We start from the raw sequence: 15620 nt of genomic DNA, 5'->3' as shown, positions 1-15620 counted from the left end.
TCAGTTTGACTGCCTGCTGTGAACCATGAATGAGGTCTTTCAGGTGTTACATTAGAAATCCTCTGAGACCTTCCTTCTGAACTACAAAGCTCCAAGTCCTGAACTATACTGGCAAGCACCAAGGCCTGACAGAAGATCTGCAGAGTGCAACAGTTGATGCTGAGAGCCTGATCTCCAAGCTATACACATTTCAGGGATTCCCAGTGTTCGACTAGTTCAGTTTGAGTCCCACTGAGTGCTCATTTGTGGCTGGAATGCATTAGGTGCACTCCTGGAGCATCTCTGCCAGTTTAGCTTCATCCAAAAGGGATCTACTTCATGCACTCCACCACCACTCCACACTGTGAATCAAAGCACTGTAAGCAGAGATGATGACAGCATTTAGTTCAAAAGTGCATCCCTGATCCAAACTAAAACACTTAAGTGCCCCAAGGCTCATGAAGCAGTCTGTGTGGAATGACAAACGAAAATGAGGAGCCTGATTTTTATGCACTGCAATGCCTTAAGTTCTGTTATCTGTCTGTGCAGATCTTTTTAAGGTTCATATCCTTACAAAAGAAATATACTGTTGGTTAGTGTTAGATTAGCAATACTCAACCATCGCTGAGTCCTACGGCATGTTATGTCCAGGGGGCTTCATAACATTTTTCTAAACAACCATTGAAGCCTACCAAGAAAATGGGAGCTGAGTTCAAGCATCCATAACTTGCGGAACTGCATTTTGCCATGATGCATCTGATATCCGGTTTGCCTGAAAGTGGCAGCTGAAAGTGGCTTTAGTTTTTAACTGTATTTTTAATTTGTGTAAGCAAAGTTGGAAAGTGCAAGCCTTACAGGCGCCAGCAACAGAATCTGCAAGCCGAGATTATGGTTTTGTAAAGGTTGGAGAAATGCTTGAGTGCTGGAGACATTTGCACCATTTCAGGAGCTGATCTGAGAAAAAAGGAGATACTGATTTTTAACATCCCCGCCGCCCTTCTCTCCATTCATCCAGCAAAAGCAGCAGCAGTTCCTACGGCCCTTCTCCACCCCCTCCCCGTTCCGCACACGGGTGACTAACGGCCCTGCGTGCCGGGGGCGTGGACCAGTTTCCATGCCAAAAAAAAAAAAAAAAAAAAGAAAAAAAGCCCATCCGTTAGGCGAAATCCCCCCGAACGAGAAGCCACCTGCCCCCCTCCCTGTCCAGGGAGGGCCACGTCCCTCACGGCCCTACCCTGCTGCCGGAGGCTGACCCCCCGCACCTCCACCTGCCTGCGCTGCCAGCAGCGGAGGTGTCACTCATGACAGCTGCCGCCTCCCCTGCAGCCCGACCTCCCCTCGGCTACCGCCCGTCGCCGCCTCTCCCCCGACACGACCCCCAGGGCCCCGGCCCCGTCGCCGCCCGCAGCCCCGCGCCCGTTGCTGGGCAGCTGCGAGTCAACCGAACCTGCCGCGAGGGCGGGCGGTACGGAGGCTGGGGGCGGTGCCAGTGGGGGGGAGGGAGGGGAAGGCTCATGGCTAGCTCCTATTGGTCGAGGAGTGCACGGGCGTGGCCAGAGGCCAGCTCGCTCCTCTGCTACTGGTGGATGGAGGTGTCAGTGCGGGCTTGAGGGTGGGGCCAGGCGGCTAGTGCTGTCGGTTGAGCGCCGCGCTAGGGAGGGACCGCGGCGGGCGGGGGAACGGAGTGAGGGGGCGGCGGCGGCGGGTGAGTGAGCGACGGCGAGCCGCCGGGTGTAACGAGAGCAGCGGCAGCGCCGGAGCGGAGGTAGGGGAGCTCCGCGGGGCTGGACGAGCGCCGGGAGGTCGCCCCTTGCCCTCCGTCGCCCTCACCTGTCACCTCCCGGCTGCCGGGCTCTTGCTGCTGCTGCGGCGGGGCAGCCCCGCGCCTCATCCCCTTCCCTCGGCTCCGTCCCTTCCCCGCCACCACCGGCCGGCCGCTCGAGCCCTGCCGCTCGCGTCCCCACCGCCGTTGGGCGGCTGCCGCCCACCCTCCCCCCATCCCGGCGGGAGCCGTTTCCTGGCGCAGCCGCGGCGGGCGCGGGGCCGGTGGGTGTCTCCGCCGGCGGGAAGCGCCGCGCCGCGCCCCGCTCCGCAGCCCAGGTGCGGCCGGCCCGCGGGGGGCCGAGGGGGCGAGACTGCGGTGCCTGGCGGGGTCTGGCGGTGGCACGGTGTCCGGTCGCCGCCCCTCTGGGGAGGGGGCAGAGCCCGCGGGCGCGGCCCCTCCTCAGTCCCGCTGCTGGTTTCACTGAAGTGCCCCTGGAAGTGCTGGGGAGGGGGGAGAGCCGCCTGTGGGATTCCGCCTGTGTCCCTTGTCTTACGCTGGCTCTCCCCGCTTCCTCCCCGGTACCCTCTTCCGTCTGGCTGGAAGGGCTCACGGCTTTTCCTAAAAAGATACTCCTTAGATTATTGTGACTTGGGAGAGGGAGCGTTTCTCTGGGTTTTTTTTTTTTTTTTCTTGTGTGTGTTTTTTGTTTAAATCTGTCGGACTATTGCTGGGCTTGTGCATTTTCAGTGCCAGTTACGGGAAAATACACTAGTTATCAGGTAGGTAGGTGGTGATGGAGAGCATCAGAAGGGACAACACCCAGGAGAGAAGGCTGTTCCTCAGTTTGAGCTGCTAGGAAGAAGAGGGATGCCGGGATTCCCGTTGTTGGGCTATTCCTTGATTCTGCTCTCAGGTTTCGTCTTTTATATTGGTCAGTGAGCAGGGAAAACTCGGTTGCTATCCTTGGATTTGAGGGAAAAGCATTTTTTCAAGCAGGGTTTTGTGTGTTTGCAGCAATGCCTCTTCCTGGGCTGGAGGAGCAAGAAGCTCTGTTCCTATTCCATTCTCTTTGGTGTGTGTGAGGGCTCTGCGTGCTGTTGCTGTTGCTGAACTACTCCAGCCTCGTTCTCAGAGATCCTCCTTCTGTCTGCATCGTGTACTGCCTACCATTGCTGCGGCAGGTAGCTGTCTGAAACAGCAACAGCGTGAAACTGCCATAGTGAAATTAGTAATGATCATGCAAATTCCTGTGTGCTGTGCCTTGGGTAAGGGAAGCTATTGCCTGATTTCTACTCAGTAGACTTGCCAGCATGGCAATACATTAGTCTACAGTCTATCTGGAAGAGTTCTTATTTATTGCAAATGCATATTTATTTAGCAAAGCTTTGGAACATCTCAAATAGGCTGTGAGAGAATATAAAACAGAGGAGGGCTAGGAAGATCCATTGGCGTACTGGTAGATGCAGATCATGAATGGCCTTCAGGTTCTGCAGTATTGCAGGAGAGAAGTTTTAAATTGTCCTTTTAGTTTCTTTTGTTGTCCTCATGCCTCTCTGCCATTTTTCAGAGAGATGTTGAGCACCGCCAGCTTCTAGTATAATGAGTGATCAAGTAGTATGTTGCCAGTTGATAATGGTTTCTTGGCTAGTACAATCTACAATTCCCACCATCAATGAGGACACTTCACTATTTTTTTTTCCCCAGATCTCAGTGTAAGGGTGTCAAATCTAACATTTCATATAATCTGTTGGGTTTACCTAAAACAACATGATATTTAAGATTTTTCTTGTTTTAGTGTGTGTGTGTGCTTTGACTTAATGGTGAAGAGATCTGCAGTTGGAAAAAAAAAAAAGCAAGCCTTTTATAAAATATATCTGCCTGAAGTAGAAACACAAAGCGCCATTTTAATAGGTGGATTGAATAATAGAAGTATTGGCTTTTCCTATTGTAAAGACTTAAATGCTACCTCTAGTTGTGTGGGTGTTTAAGATTTCTCTCATTTTGCTCATTTGGCAATAGGAAGGAAAATCCCCCTTTGTACTTCTGGCAAGATGTTCTGCAAGGAGAGAGTGCTCTGCCTAAAGAAGCCTCTGCATTGAATAACTCTCGGGAGTATGGCCTTGTTTGTCAGTATTTACCTAAAACTGTGGTATTTAGGGATTTAAATCAAAATTGTATCAAAATCTTTGTTGCTATGTTTTAGCCTCTTAGATTTTTCTGGCATGCAGAAAAACTGGATGATACATTACAATGGGTGAAAGACCATAGTTTATAGGAAAGGGGAGAAATCTAAAGCTGTAGCAATCAAGTGCTGCAAGGATCAAGTGCTATACCATATTTTGGAACTAGATCTTTTGAATTAATTTCAGCCAATGCTTAGACCTGCAGTTGAAAGCAGTTATCATCATTCAAAAATAGACATGTAAAAAATTCTTGCATTACGCCTGATTTTTAACTTTACTTGAATGTTGACAATTTTGATGAATCTGATACATAATCCATTGTTGGTTTATGTTAAAGATTTTTTTTTACTATTATTTTAGATTTGGCTTTCTGGAAGCTGAAACTAGAAATTTGTTTTGTTTCCTTTTGTCTGACTTTAACATGAGAGTTGTAACAAACCTGTGAATGTTGTAGCTGATCTGTTCTGGCTTAGTTTTCAAAGCTTGAAGTGTTGGAAACAAAGAAATTACAGATCCATTTTAATGTTCTTTCCTTTCAGTTTAGTTTAATAATGATGAGGAAAAAAAACACTTGGAGATTCAAATACTGAAATGTTTACTGTAGCTCTATATTCCTGACAAAACCCTTGAGAATATCAATTTCATAAGCCTTTTTTACTAGTGAAATAACTATGGGAAAATGTAAAATATTGCATGGTCAATATAGAGGGAACTTCTTTTTACAAAGAGTTTTGGGCTAGTCTGTTGGAAACTTATTGGAGCACTGGTATAGTTAACTATAGTGTCAGTGTGGTTTGACACTAGCAGTGGCTATTTCTGTTGTTATATGGAGCAGGACTATGTGAGTGGGAGGAGAGTGAAGACTGCAAGTACAAGGTAGAATAAGAGAATAATTTCTGTATGCAGAAAACACCCTCTCTCTATATATAACGAAAAGCTAGTTCAGTACTGTTATAAAAATAGCTATTTATAATACTGACTATATATGGATGCTCTTGAAAACTGTTCACATATAAGCATTAGCTTTCTCTCTCTCAAACACACAACACTCAGCAGTAGAAATCTGGAAAGAAAAAAACAACCAGCAGTTTTCCTAGGTATTATTTAAGCTCTGGATAAGATGCGAATTCTTATTTATGAGAATTTTTTAAGTTTACATGCTTACTCTGAGCAGAGCGTGAACATGGGTCATGAAAATGAGTAATGAGAGGGAGCTACCCTGAAAATGTGTTGACATGGAGGATAAATGAAATCATTGTGAACTGTGTGCTCATCATGTGAAAGGAACAAGAATGGCTTACATGTCATAATTTCTATTTGAGAATTTTAAAGAATTTTAGCACTACTCATGAGCTAAACCCAGCAATTCTACATTTTTGTCTTGATGTTTACATCGGAACATCAAGGCATGAGAATGAACAGTGACTTGCTGTCACTAAAGAATGTGTGTAATGAGTAATAGAATTTATTTCCTGGTTCCAAATTCTGTATTCTTACTATAATACTTTAGAGGGAGACTATAATCTAGGTGGAGATTTGTTTGTGAATGGTAATATCAGCTTTCTGCATCAGAAGCAGTAAGAATTAATTTCATTATATAAATTAAAATGAGCATTAAAACAATAGATAAGTAAACTGAGGAAATCACTGTTACATCAGCCCTCTTGCCGAGTCTGTGCAGTTTTATAATATTAAATACGGATGAAGGAAAAATGTTAAACTGCTGAATGTTCACAACACGAATGCATTCAGCTTTTAAAAATAAGCTTTTTTATTTAGAATATGATAATATATTTTTTGTCACTGTGTTAAATAAGATTTTAGCATATCAGAAGTAATTGTATTAAGTATCTTGATGAAATCACAATGAAAGAACAAAATAAATTTAAAAGGTTCTGCATGTCTTAAACTCTGTTGCTATAGAAATATTGCATATATTTTTTTTCCCTCCCTTCTCTGAGTCAACCATGAGAATTTCATAGGAGCAGGCTAGCCTTCAGAGAACTTCCGTGGCTGTTTCCTTTAGGCAAAATAACTTTCAGAAATGAATGTATGGGCTCTCAAGTTAGAGTTGTGTTCTGCTTCTCTGTTCATATGAAGATTGATACCTAAGTTATGTTTAGTTGCTGTGGAGTCAAAATAATCTATTGTTGTGTCTTAAAATGAGGAAAATGTGTATGGAATAAATGGATGGTTTAAGTTAAAGTTAATATATGATGACTTTTTATAATACTTTTTTGTGATACTGAAGTGTTTAGGTCTCCAGAAGCTTTTAATTCTAACTTTAGTGCAATTAGATATATTTTTCTAACATTACTTCAGAAGAGATATTAGTGTGTTCCAGTTTGGCTTCAAATTTGTATTCCTAATCTAAGCTGGTTGAACCTTCTAGAGTTGGAATTGCCCCTTAACGTCTTGAAAATTGATCCTTTAGTCAATGTATTTTTAACAACAGGATAACTTAATTTGACACTCACACTTATTTTGGAAAAAGAAGATAATCTTCCTGTGGGTGGCGTTCACAAGAATACTTGCCTGGCAATATTTAAAAAAAAAAGGGGGGAAAACTCCCCAAAACCAAAAAGCAAATTTCTTTTCTGAAAAAAACAAAATGTGAATCAATTCTTAACTGAATCCTTATTATGCCAGCCACATAGAGCTCCATTATTTTGGTGACTGTCTCTGTTAACTTTTTCTTACTGATGACTATAGAAGTACAGATGTTAATGGTAACACGCTGCTTCATTCAGCTAAGGGAAAGGGAGGATGTGGCTGTAAGGTTCAGCAGAATCAAATATTTATTCAACTATTAAGTATATAAAAAAAATTCTTGGAGCTTGAATGTGAAAACAAAACTTTTTTCACCCCCTCCTCCACTTTTCTTCATAATTACGTGTCAGTGTTTAAAAGCCATCATGTATTGTAGGAACTGTACATTTCTTAGTGAATTCAGAGTAACGGTTAACACTTACGATGATTTATTTGTAGGGGAGAATTCTCATTTAGCTTAGCTCCTTAGAACTATATTTTGGTTGATCTCATCATCTGACAACTAATTGTGAAGCCCTTGTGTTTGTGGGGAAGAGTTTTCAAACTCATAGAAGTTGTTGTGATCTTGAAATGGATTTTTTTTAAGTTCCTGCTGAATTGGTGATTATCTGGGATAACTATCTGGCATAGAATCACTCAGAGTTTTTCAGTATGTTTGGTTTACTTAGAGTGAGCTTAGTGCTTATGAAGTGAGCAACTACTCAGCTGTAAAGTCCCACATGTGAAGTGAATAGCTACTTGAATGTACATCAGTTCACGGCTCTACAGTCTCATCCCTTTCTGACCTTGAGAAGGTAGATCTTTCTGTTTGGCCTGTGTGTGATAGACTGGGTGACATTTTAACTTGTCAGAACAATCTGATTTCATGGCCACAAAATAACTGCCAGTTAGTAACTTAAGCTTTGTACCAGCAAGTGGGACTTTGTATGCTTTAAAGATAAATATGTAAGTACAAACTTTTGGATTAAACTTGAGAGCACAGTAAACTTGTGTTTATAAGCTTCCTACTTGTTGCTACATTTCCTAATCTTAAGAAGGTCATATTTATTTTTTGTGTAATTCACATCTCTCAAACTCCCTGTGTTTGCCTAGGTGTGCATCGGCACTATGCTGATGTTGGTATAGCAGAAGGTCTAGTGTGCCCTGAATGTTGCAGACTCACGATGCTTGGTGGTGTGCAGTGCTCCTTTTCTCACCTCTCCCTTTTCATCTAGACAACATTTCTAGATGATGGCGAAGAGGAAACTGTGTTCTGATGGGAGTCCTGTAGTGGATAAGCTTCAAAAGTTTGCTGGAAGGATTTGGATATTACTCTCTACTGGCTCTTAAAACAAATTTCAGTATGTCTGGTAAGAGTATCTTGCATGCTGCAGCATATCATGTTAATTGCTGGTTCATCAGAGCAGTTTTCCATGAATAAATGTAATGTAATTTGATTGTTCTGCATCTTCCAAGATGGTGGGGTTTTTTATGGATTGCATTTTTGGCTGTTATCTGAAATAGTAACAGCAAAACCGAGGTGCGTGGAAGGTGGAGCTATGTTATAGTCAGCTCTTCATAAAGCTCTTCTTGTCAGAGCTGTTACACTTGTTCTAAATTCCTGTTAACCTGCTGTGTTCAGTAAAAACTTCACAGTAGCTGAAAACAAATTGCAGGAAAAGTTTCCTCTTCTGTTTTTTATTTTGAACACTTGGCAGCATTTTGTTTATTCCCTGGAGTCACTTAAGCTCTCTCTACAAATATTTGTGCACATGTAATAAGTTAAACATATGTTTAACTTCAGTTGTATTGCTTATGGAGAAGTTTATGCAGGACTGGGGCCCATCTGACTTTAGTTTTTATGTGACCCCCTTTAGAGGTGAAGAAATCTTAAAACTGTCAAAACATACAGCACTTTATATAGTATATGAAACTGTTTTTAATCTCACATCTTAATTGATTTTTTAAATTCATGTTGTTCAAAGTAGTTGGTAGACGTACTGGCAGCTCCTGTTTTCTGTGGTGTTAGAATATACTTGGGGATGAAAAATAGGGGATGGGCATAGATTTACGATAACTTAGAACAAGTTTGCTTTTTATGTTATGTACCATTTGAGATCAAAAAAAGTTTAATTTGCTTATGGGTTGCTTATATATATAACGATTCATGCAAAAGTTGAAGCTGTTTATAAGTCAAAGAGTAGGCAATTGTCATAGCAGTGACAGTAAATGTTAATAATTTTCAGTTGTGAACCTCAGAACATACACTTTTTTTATATTATATCCTTTTTTATTGCAAGATGGGTGTTCACTGAAGTGAGGCTGAATCTATTAATAAATATAGAATACCCTCTCCCCATCTTTCTGCTGCTGTTTTTAATAGGATTGCTTAGGGTGTTTTGAAGTGATAGCTGACATCAGGGATGGAAGAGAGACCTCAGGAAGTTGTCTAGTTAGACCTTCTGCTCAAAAGCAGTGTTTTCCTAAAAATATATTTATTCCTAAAATGTCACTAGGAAGAAGTTGTGTAAAATTAAATCATCCTTTCCAGGGCACCTTCACCCCCCCATGCTCAACTCATTTTAATGACACTGCTGCATTATCTTCTTTTGAGCACTTGAGAAGAGAATTCCAGCTAAAAGGAAGCAAAGGTCTTTGGTGCAAGCGCATTTTTTTTCTCCTTTTGACTCTGATCCCCCCGCCATTTTTGTTTCTACTCTTAATCTGCCATATCCACAATGTTGCCATCTGGTTGTTTGCTTAACCTCTGCAAAAATGCTTCCAGTCTTCCTTGCCTTGCTTGTCAGACAAGGATGGAGTTGCAGTATCCCCAAATCCACCACTCCAGACATGCACACATAGTATGCTGTTATCTACCTACATCTATAGGCTTTAAAAAAACCAAAAGAAACCCCCAAAATCCCTCACCTTAACTAATCTTTGTATGAAAACACCTACAATGAGTCTATGCTCATTTCAGAAGTTTCAGGCTTTAAAAACTTGAGTCTACCTTATGGACCTCTTCACGCTTTCCTGATCCATCTGTTCATCTAGCACAGCTTCTTCTCTATCCCTTCACACAATCTTAGGCTGTTGAAATGCAAGACGCCTTTGCAGATCCTTTAATTGGTAGTAGTCTTTATTTTTACTTTTTGTATTTCTTTAAAAAAAAACAAACAAAACACAAAAACAAAAATAAAAAAACTCAACCCAACCTAAAAAGCCCCACCCCAAATCTTGTGTTTTATTTCTCTTTTTTTTGTTGTTGGCATTATTATTATGAAGGCTGTTTTAAATTACATGCCATTATAATGTTTTTATGCAACCATTATTTTTCTACTTAACTGTGAAATCTTGTTTGGGTACAGCTTGTGTTTAAAGACAGTTATTTATGGAGCGCTGTAGCTGTACATCGTGATGTACAGTCAGTAATGTGTTGATCCAGTAAGTCTATAGACTAAAGCTACTACTTTATGCAGTATAGCCTAAAACAGAAAATCTTGAAGTGGGGAGTGGCTAGTGCTGATGAAATGCTTTGTGGAACAGGTGGGACTTCAAAGTTTTATTTTTAGTTTGCAGGAAGGTTGCTTATGCAATTGTTCCATCTGTCCATCCATCTGTCCATTAGCCTGTCTTCCCACCCTGCCAGTAACTGCTGAACCACATTCTCGATTCCTAGTCAACTTTGGCAGAGGGGCAATGTTCTTCAGTTCTGTTGCAGACATACAGGTCTTAGAGAAACAGGCTTCTCTACAGATGGTTAGAGAAAAGACTGGGCAAGAAACGGGGAACTCCATTCTGTGTCTCTGTGGTCAGCCGATAGTAATACCTGTCATGGCATTCGCTGCCTTTTGCCAAGCTAGTGTGCAAAGTACAGGTAGTATGACAAGTGAGAGATGTGAAGCTGATGTGATAGGTTATTGCAAGGTGCATAACGGGGGGGATATCACAATGGCAGTAATTTGGCGATGTTATTCTAGGGGGGAAGTAAGGGTACTCAAATGGGTGGACATGGGACCCAGAGTTATTGTGGGAGAACTGTTTGACAGTGCCTGATGTAGGTTATGCAGAAGTGTAACTTATGTTTTTAAAGAATTTCCTATCTTTAAAGGAATTGGGGGAAGAGCTGCTCAGTTTAAACCTATCATAAAGAACAAGGAAAAAGGAGAGCAATTGTAGGTGGAATAGAAAACATGTCATCTGATGTACGTGGGTAAGAGGTTGTACATATCCTACAAAGTCAGTGACAGAAATATGAACTTGATGCAGGAAGAAGAGTGGCAGCCAACCAGGAGGAACTTCAAACATAGAGCCTCATATATAGAACAGAGGGGGATTAGAGAGAAAAGAGGTGCTGTAGCATAGCAAAACAAATCGAAATCACTGAAATATTTCTTGAAAAACTTGGAGAGCTGAAGTGTTGTGTTCAGTTTAGGATTTCAAGAATTCTGCAACTTCAACACAACAAATGGGTTGCTTGACTTTCTTGAAAAACTGTACTACTGCTATAAATCAAAACAGATTTTTGTATGAAGGTGACAGTGTGGGATGCCCACGGTAATATAACAAAACAGTATTTTCAGAAGGTGAACCCTGACTCTTCTTTTCCTAATCAAATAGCTATTCCTGTCATTTGGAGATCATTAAATCTGTTTCAGTAAATTCTATACACATTGACATTTTAGTTGCCTAAAGCTTTGTGAGTGAATAGCATATTTGAAAAAATCATGGCCTTACTTCTGTTGACCTAGTTGTTTTTCAGCTGCTTCTGCTGACTCAAATTATGTGATGTAACTCACAGAAAAAAAAATCCCTGTATATTTGTAATTAATGTATTTGAAACTTGAGACTGTTTTAACTGTAAGTTTGGAGATTTTTTTTTTCTTGTGGGAGAAAACAGATTTGTTTATACAAGTCACCATAAAATACAGTGACTAAAATTGTGTTGCAAATAATATGTATGGATGAGGGGGAGATAGGAAGATAGTTGTATTAAGGCCAAAGTCTGCTTGCCTTTGATCATACAAAGTAGTGAATAGCCCTGGGAGGCTAGGAGACCTATGCTGTATTTTTCCACACCAGTAAAGTGGGTGACCTTTTGTTTGACTGTTCCAATTATATTCACTTAAAATAACATTTGCGCTATTGTTGGCTATTTCACTGAAAACGGAATGGCAGATCAAGCTTGTTAGCTTGCTCTTCTTCAAAGAAATTAACAAAAAGGAAGTATGCTGTGCTTTTAAATAATTAGACTACATAGAGCTTCAATGCTAGTGAAAAATTATTTAGTTATAGAAAATGTGAGTAAACAGTTTTACTCTAGTAAATTTACTTTCCCACTCTAAAATCAATGGCTTTTTTTTTTAAATGCTAGTTCTTATACTTTTTTAACATCTCAGATTTTTTAAGAATTTCTGAACAATGATTGTAACTTTCACTTTGTGACTATTAAACTATTTTCTGGGTTTTTCTTACATTGCTTAGGGTTTAATATAACTTCTTCCTCACTTCCTGATTTTGATCATTAGTTTTATTTTTGATCTCTTTTTACCTTGTGAAGTACAGCAATAGTTACAACAGAATGGTCCCCACCAAAATGCACAAGCTGCCAAGCCCCGTGCATCTTTACCATCCAACAGACATAATAACCCCAAATTTGGGGAATGATTTGCGGTATAAAATGTACAAGGGTGATGGTATAGGGTGTGTAATGCATGAAAATAAGAGCGTGTTTTTATACTGTCAAATCTTGAGGGTAGGGGGTGTATGATGGGACCCCTATCCTAATTTGTGCTTATGGAAGTTGCTGTACAGATAAATGATCACTTCCAGTTTCTTCCACCTGTTGTGAATGTAACTAGTACTTAGAAAGGAAAATACGGTATCTTTCCTATCTTTAAAGGTGGGTTTACATACAATGTTGAGAACTAAATAGTGGAAGCTGGGTTTCAGTAGTGGAAGGGAAGCAGGGGTGAAAATGAGACTGTTTTGTTGAGCATATTTACAGATTTTTTTCATCTGCTGTGGAGCTCTGACATGAAGACCTGTGTGCTGGGTCTTCCAGAAGACGGTGTGCCTTATGCTGGGCCATGTGGTGGAGAAGGGCCTGGCACAAGGCTGTGGTGAGAGGTTGCCCCTGTGGATAGGGCTCCCGCTAGCCATAAGCCTTCCTGCTCAAGGTGAAACGCTGCCTGGGCGAGCTGTACTGCCCAAGTATGGTATTATTCAGTGGATAGTAGTCCTTGTGCTGCGCTGCTGATGTTTGAGAGGATATGTCACGCTAAAGGTTTAAACTGGGGAGCTGTGGATTCAGTTTAATGTTCAAAGTGTGGGATTTGACAGCTCGGTATGTAGCATATATATTTCTGCAATGTTAATTTATGGGCTTTTTTTATCATTTCATGGCTCATTCATATCTCTTGGGATCAAAATCCAGTCCACCTCTGAAGCTGAAATAATTGGATTTTATTTCAGGTGCGATGATAGATGAAGATTAAAATGGACCTCCAGAATCAATTACATTTGTGAGATGGATGGATGGATGAATTTTCCCTAACTTCCTTTTCCTTGTCTGATAGACTTTACGATTTTATTGAAGAACTGCAGGGCAGATTAAAAGAAATTGTAGGCTTTCATATTCATTACATATGGCAGACTGTGGTGGTGAAGTTCCTCTGCCGAAAACCAGAAATAAATTTGAATGTGATGTGAATTGCTTAATGTCTGCCAGTGCCTGGTAGTTACACAGAACAGACTTTTGTCATGATATCACACCAGAAGTGTCATTATAGTATGCTTTAACATGGAGTTTATTTCTAAAAGCAAAATATCAAAAGCCGAGATTGTTTTTAACATGTAACAATACTTGCATGAAAATACTTTTTTCTAGTTGCATTTTGTAAGCAAAAGCACGAGTATATTAGTGTAGCATAGTATATGCTCATGTTTAGGTTCTGTAGGGCTAGTGGTAGAACAGCAAATTATGCTGGGCACATAAGTATTTGTAGGCTAGAGAATTTCCTGTGATGCTTGCTTTAAGATTGACTCTAAGTACAAAATATACTGTTAATGCTCTACAGTTTTATTATAAATCGCACTGTTAAATTATTTGTTACAAAATCAGATTTTAAATTACAAAAGCCTTATTTCATACTGTACTTAATTGAGCTTGGCTAAAAAGTAGCTCTTAGGGATGTCTTGCTGCTGTTTCTAGTATTACTGCATGCCACTGATTCTCATATGGACCACTTCTGTAGTCATTTATAGTCCTTTATGTGGGACTGCCAATGGTGATGGGTTGATACTGGGAAAATACTGGATTTTTTTTTTTTTTAAAATACAAGGAATATATCTTTTGTGCCTTTGAGGTGGAATATTTAAGAAACAGAAAATGATACCATGCTAACAGCTTATTTTCTCCTGATTGGGTGTGTTGTTTGTTTGTGGTTTTTTTGGGGGGGTTGGGTTTTTTGGTGTGGTTTTTTTTTTAAAAGAAAACTGAAAGCGCTTGTACAAAGGCCACAGATTATATTGAAATTTTTGTCCTTTAAATATGCCTCCAAAATACATGAACTGAAAAGAAATTATCCAAAAGGTATATGGAATACTGGAATATGAAGGGAAGTGTTTTTAAAACATTTTCAAGAAAGTCGTCTTTTGAAATATGTGCATACTACATTTTTTTTTCTACTATCTTCTTCAGTTTGATAAGTCTTTTTCCATTTTCTCTGATTAAATGAAGACAAGTAGATGTTCTCTATTGAACATTGTTCCTTAACAATGCAGAATAAGGTAATGTATGTTGTGCTTGTCAGTTTTATAGTTGTAATAACTCATTAAGATGCTCTCTAATAATTCCACCTGAGGAAAATAATACTGCCATTTAATTAATAGCAAAACCAAATCATTGGAGGAGGAGAAACATAGCTCAAACTAATCTAAAAAAAGGTGAAAGCAAGTGTTGAGCAATTGCGCTGCAGTACCTGAGAGAAATTTAATCCTCTTGGAGGAGAAACATAGAAAATAAGTTTCCAAATTGATTTCCAGTTAAGATATCAGTAGTGGGGTGAAAGAATACTGTGCATGTGCCAGTGCTAGCTATATATGGTACAGCTGTGATTGGAATGCTAAAAAAAGTGGAATATAAGTCAAGGTAGCAACTGGACTAAATTCCAGATGAGTAAGAGTTCTAGTGTGCAGCCATTGACTAACACTTATTTTGGTTCGTTACTGTGGTTCTAAAATATTATGAACATGTCATACGTGAATTAAAATCTAAACGTTATTAAACATATATCCTTATGACCCTTCCCTCTCAGAACAGAAGGATTAGGTGAAAATAGGACTTGGTCCCTGGGTAGTGTGAATCACATCAGTTAAATTGCCATGCAACGCTACAGACTTGGGGAAGAGTGGCTGGAAAGCTGCCCAGAGGAAAAGGACCTGGGGGTGCTGGTTGACAGCCGGCTGAACATGAGCCGGCAGTGTGGCCAGGTGGCCAAGGTGGCCAACAGCATCCTGGCCTGTATCAGAAATAGTGTGGCTAGCAGGAGCAGGGAGGTGATTGTGCCCCTGTACGCGGCACTGGTGAGGCCGCACCTCGAATACTGTGTTCAGTTTTGGGCCCCTCACTACAAGAAGGACATGGAGGTGCTGGAGCGTGTCCAGAGAAGGGCAACGAAGCTGGTGAAGGGCCTGGAGCACAAGTCTTATGAGGAGGGGCTGAGGGAACTGGGGTTGTTTAGCCTGGAGAAGAGGAGGCTGAGGGGAGACCTCATCGCTCTCTACAACTACCTGGAAGGAGGTTGTAGCGAGGTGGGTGTTGGTCTCTTCTCCCAAGTAACCAGCGATAGGATGAGAGGAAATGGCCTCAAGTTGCGCCAAGGGAGGTTTAGGCTGGACATTAGGAGAAATTTCTTTACTGAAAGAGTGGTCAGGCCTTGGCACAGGCTGCCCAGGGAAGTGGTGGAGTCACCATCCCTGGAAGTATTTAAAAGACGTATGGATGAGGCCCTTAGGGACATGGTGTAGTGGGCATGGTGGTGTTGGGTTGACGGTTGGACTCGATGATCTTAGAGGTCTTTTCCAACCTTAATGATTCTATGATTCTATAATTAAGAATTATTTACCTGCATTTGTGGTATGCTGAAAGCTGTATCTCTTCT

At 41.0% G+C, this 15620-nt stretch overlaps 1 protein-coding gene across 1 annotated transcript in view; it reads left to right on the top strand.

Moving 5' to 3' along the window:
* Positions 1-1637: 1637 nt before the first annotated feature.
* Positions 1638-15620, top strand: part of CDKL5 (cyclin dependent kinase like 5) — a 135085-nt gene continuing 121102 nt past the window's right edge. The window contains exon 1 of the mRNA XM_075175365.1: positions 1638-1744. The gene's annotated coding sequence lies outside the window, so the exon portion shown is untranslated. The remainder of the gene's footprint in view (positions 1745-15620) is intronic.

This window comes from Calonectris borealis, chromosome 1, assembly GCF_964195595.1.
Source record: "Calonectris borealis chromosome 1, bCalBor7.hap1.2, whole genome shotgun sequence".
NCBI classification, from domain to species: domain Eukaryota; kingdom Metazoa; phylum Chordata; class Aves; order Procellariiformes; family Procellariidae; genus Calonectris; species Calonectris borealis.
This window is presented reverse-complemented; position numbering and strand designations above follow the sequence as displayed.